Source organism: Otolemur garnettii, unplaced genomic scaffold, assembly GCF_000181295.1.
Source record: "Otolemur garnettii isolate 467f Iridium unplaced genomic scaffold, OtoGar3 scaffold00092, whole genome shotgun sequence".
Taxonomy (NCBI): Eukaryota; Metazoa; Chordata; class Mammalia; order Primates; family Galagidae; genus Otolemur; species Otolemur garnettii.
The window spans coordinates 3,847,366-3,851,795 of record NW_003852487.1 but is presented as its reverse complement, the minus strand read 5'-3'; the positions used below and the strand labels follow the sequence as shown (position 1 = coordinate 3,851,795).

General features: G+C 43.1%; 1 pseudogene; it reads right to left on the bottom strand.

Annotated features, from left to right (window-relative positions):
* Nucleotides 1-1,061: 1,061 nt before the first annotated feature.
* LOC100957964 overlaps nt 1,062-4,430 on the bottom strand; it is an 8,659-nt pseudogene continuing 5,290 nt past the window's right edge.

Below are 4,430 nucleotides of genomic sequence, written 5' to 3'. Positions count from 1 at the left end.
AGAGTCTCACTGTTACATTAGCCTAGCTTACAGCAACCTCAAACTCCTGGTTTCATGTGATCCCCCTGCCTCAGTCTCCAGAGTAGCCGGGACTATATGTACCAGCTACAATGCCCAGCTAATTTTTTATGTTTTTAGCAGAAATGAGATCTTGCTCTTGCTTAGGCTGATCTTGAACTTGATCTTGAGCTCAAAAGATCCCGCCAGCTCTGCCTCCCAGAGTGCTAGGATTACAGGTGTGAGCCACTGTGCCCAGCCTCTCCTCAGCCCTCTTAATCAGGAAATTCTGAGTCTTAATAAGAAAACTGTCTATGGCTCTGAAAATCATATTGGGGGTGGAGACTACCCAATGTTTTAATTATAAGTTCATGAATAACATTAATAGCCTCAAAGATGAATTAAACACTTACATTATGATCCTTCCAAGTGCTGAACCAATATCATCTCATTTAATGCTGTGAAGGAGCATTTAATGGAGTCAAATCCTTTGTGACACTATGAGATACTTTCTCAGGTAAGTGCCTCTCAAGTATCCATTCTTTTTTTGGAGACAGAGTCTCACTTTATCACCCTCAGTAGAGGGCCATGTCGTCACAGCTCACAGTAACCTCCAACTCCTGGGCTTAGGCAATTTCTTGTCTCAGCCTCCCGAGTAGCTGGGACTACAGGTGCCTGCTTTTTTGTTGTTGTTGTTGCAGTTTGGCCAGGGCTGGGTTCAAACCCGCCACCCTACTCACTGAGCCACAGGCGCCACCTTCAGGTATCCATTCTAAAATTCCTACCTAGATTAAGGAGATTTGCTCTCACAGCCTTCATGAACCCCAGGAAGCCCCCCAAATGTTAGCTCTTATAATTACACTTTGGACAATCTGCTTCCTTCAGGCAGTTTGCTCCTGTGTAAAATGGTTATATCAACATTACTTACTTCCAAGGATTGTTTGTCAAAGATTAAGGTTGAAATAAGAGACTTCTTATGCAGAAGTATATTCACCCTCCTCCAAAAACATGGAAATGCTAACTAAAATGTTACATTCCTCCTCAGAAATGACTGCAATACATAGCTAGAGCTGAAAGCAAGAAAAGGTGCCAGATATGGGGAAACATTAAGCTACAAGAATGAATAAAGGGTGATGCCAAACAACTTTGCAGAACTTTCAGAAATAATAGAGCCGGCTCGGCGCCTATAGCTCAACCGGCTAAGGCGCCAGCCACGTACACCTAAGGTGGCGGGTTCGAATCCCCAGCCCGGACCCGCCAAACAACAATGATGGCTGCAACCAAAAAATAGCCGGGCGTTGTGGCGGGCGCCTGTGGTCCCAGCTACTTGGGAGGCGGAGGCAGGAGACTCGCTTGAGCCCAGGAGTTGGAGGTTGCTGTGAGCTGGAATGCCACGGCACTCTGCCCAGGAGGACAGCTTGAGGCTCTGTCTCAAAAAAAAAAAAAAAGAAAAGAAATAATAGAGCCAAACTGCCCCGGAACAGGGCAGTTCCTTCTTAATCCTAGGAACATAGATTAAAACAATAGAAGAGGAGGCATCAGGTCTCAGTAAGGGTGGGAAACGGACCTGGACTTCCTAAATAAAGTTGGGATTAATAAAGGGATGACCTGCCAGCCTTTAAAAGCAGCACAAAAACTGAGTGTGTATATTGGACCAAGAGGAAATCCCACTTCTAGATATTATGTTTATATTCCCCACAAAATAAAAACATATGTCCACACAAAAAGGCTTACTCTTATAAGTTAAACAATGGGGCCAGATACATTGGCTTATGCCTATAATCCTAGCACTCTGGGAAGCTAGGATTATAGCTGGGAGGCTTCCTTGAGCTAAGGAATTCAAGACCAGTCTGAGCAAGAGAGAGACCCTGTCTCTACTACAAATAGAAAAATTAGCTGGCTGTGTGGCAGGGACCTATAGCTCCACCTACTCTGGAGGCTGAGACAGGAGGATTGCTTGAGCCCAGGAATTTGAGGTTGCTGTGAGCTAGGCTGATGCCACTCTAGCCCAGGCAACAGAGTGAGATTCTGTCTCAAAAAAAAAGAAAGAAAGAAAGAAGGAAAAGAAATACTAGGCTTAGCACCCATACTTCAGCTGTTAGGGCACCAGCCACATATTTTGGGGCTGGTGGGTTTGAACCTGGCCTGGGTCTGCTAAACAACAACAAAATAGCTGGGCACTGTGGCGGGTGCGTATAGTCCTAGTTACTTGGGAGGCTGAGGCAAGAGAATCACTTAAGCCCAAGAGTTTGAGATTGCTGTGAGCTGTGACACCACAACAGATTTTCTACAATGAAATTGATATAGGCCAGGTGTGGTGGCTCATGGCTGTAATCCTAACAATCTGGGAGGCCAAGGTGCATGGATTGCCTGAGCTCACGGTTTCAAGGCCAGACTGAGCAAGAGTAAGATCCTATTTCTAAAAATAGCCAGGCGTTGTGACAGGCACCTGTAGCCCCAGTTACTTGGGAGGTTGAGACAAGAGAATCACTTAAGCCCAAGAGTTTGAGGTTGCTGTGAGCTATGATGCCATAGCACTCTACCAAGGTCAACAAAGTAAGACTCTGCCCCACCACCACCAAAAAAAAAAAGAAAGAAAGAAAAGAGTAGTCCCAGCTACTTGGGAGGCTGAGGCAAGAGAATGGCTTAAGCCCAAGAGTTTGAGGTTGCTGTGAGCTGTGATGCTGTGAGCTGTGATGCCACAGCACTCTACCAAGGGTGACATAGTGAAACTCTGTATCAAAAAAAAAAGAAAAAAATTATAAAACCCTGCTGAGAGAAATTAAAGACCTAAAAAAAATCATATTGAGGTAGTTAGGATGTCAGTTGTTCCCAATGGAGTTAAAGCCCCAATGCAGTTCAAATCATAATCCTAGCATGCTTTTTTCTAGAAAGTTATATAATGTCTACTTAATAAAATTGACATGAAAAAGCGAAGCATCAGGGATGACCAGCAACACTATCTTGAGAAAGAACAAAGTCAGAGGCTCTCACTACCTAATCTCAAGACTTCTATAAAGCTGCAGTAATCAAGATACTGTGTTTTATCATAGGGAAACACAAAGCGATCAATAGGACAGAATAGAGAGCCTAGGGAATTTAACCCACTCATATATGGCCAGTTGATTTTCAATAAAGATGTCAAGGTAATTTAATGGTATACAGATAAGCTTTTCAATTAATCTTACCAAATAACTAAACGTTCGTATGAAAAAAGTAAACCTCAGTGCTTACCTCATGCCACAGACAGAAATTAACTCAAAACAGATGATAGATAGGTCTGAACATAAAAGCTGAAATCAGTGTCCAGTCGAAAATGTAGAAGAAAATTTTTGCAATCTTAGGATAGGCACACATTTCTTAGAGGGGCACAAAATCAAGGAGCCCCCGGGGCAAGGAGAATGGGGAACGGTTGGTGAAAAGGTAGAAAGTTCCAACAGTTAAGACAGGAGGAATAAGTTTTTGAGGTCTACAGCACAGCATGGTGACTATAGTTTTTTTGGTTGTTGTTGTTTGTTTGTTTTGTAGAGACGGAATCTCACTTTATTGCCCTTGGTAGAGTGCTGTGGCGTCATAGCTCACAGCAACCTCCAACTCCTGGGCTTAGGTGATTCTCTTGCCTCAGCCTCCTGAGTAGCTGGGACTGCAGGTGCCTGCCACAATGCCTGGCTATTTTTTTTGGTTGCAGTTCGGCTGGGGCTGGGTTTGAACCCACCACCCTCAGTATATAGTGCCGGCGCCCTACTCACTGAGCCACAGGTGCCGCCTGGTGACTATAGTTAATAACAGTATAATGTACTCTTCAAATTGTTAAGACAGTCAATTTTAAATGCTTGTACCACAAATTGTAAGTATGTGCGAGGAGGTGTTAGTTTGGTTTCATCTTTCCGTAATGTGAACATATATCTAAACAGTACATAGTACCCCATAAATATATACAATCACTGTCAGTTGAAAATAAAATTGTTTTAAAAAGTGAAAGCCATCATAGGAAACATTAAATTGGATTTCCTAGAAATTTCTAAGTTCTGCATCTCTAAAGTCTTCAAAATAAAACAATGCAAGCTGAAACTATGAGAAAATACGAGTTATACATATGCCTAACAAAAGACTCATACCCAGAATCTGTAAAGAATTTGTAAGTTCGATTTTTTTTACATCATTTCTTTTATTAACAAATAATGCCACACAAAGCAGGCTACGTTTTCTATATGATTACAAGTCAACAGAAATTGCACCTGTATTTAGAGCAGCAACATGAAATTAAGAAAAAATTCTGAGGTGGTGCCTATGGCTCAATGAGTACAGCCCCGGCCCTATATACCAAGGGTGGCGGGTTCGAACCCAGCCCTGGCCAAACTGCAACAAAAAAAGAGCTGGGTGTTGTGGCAGGCACCTGTAGTCCCAGCTACTCAGGAGGCTGAGGCAAGAGA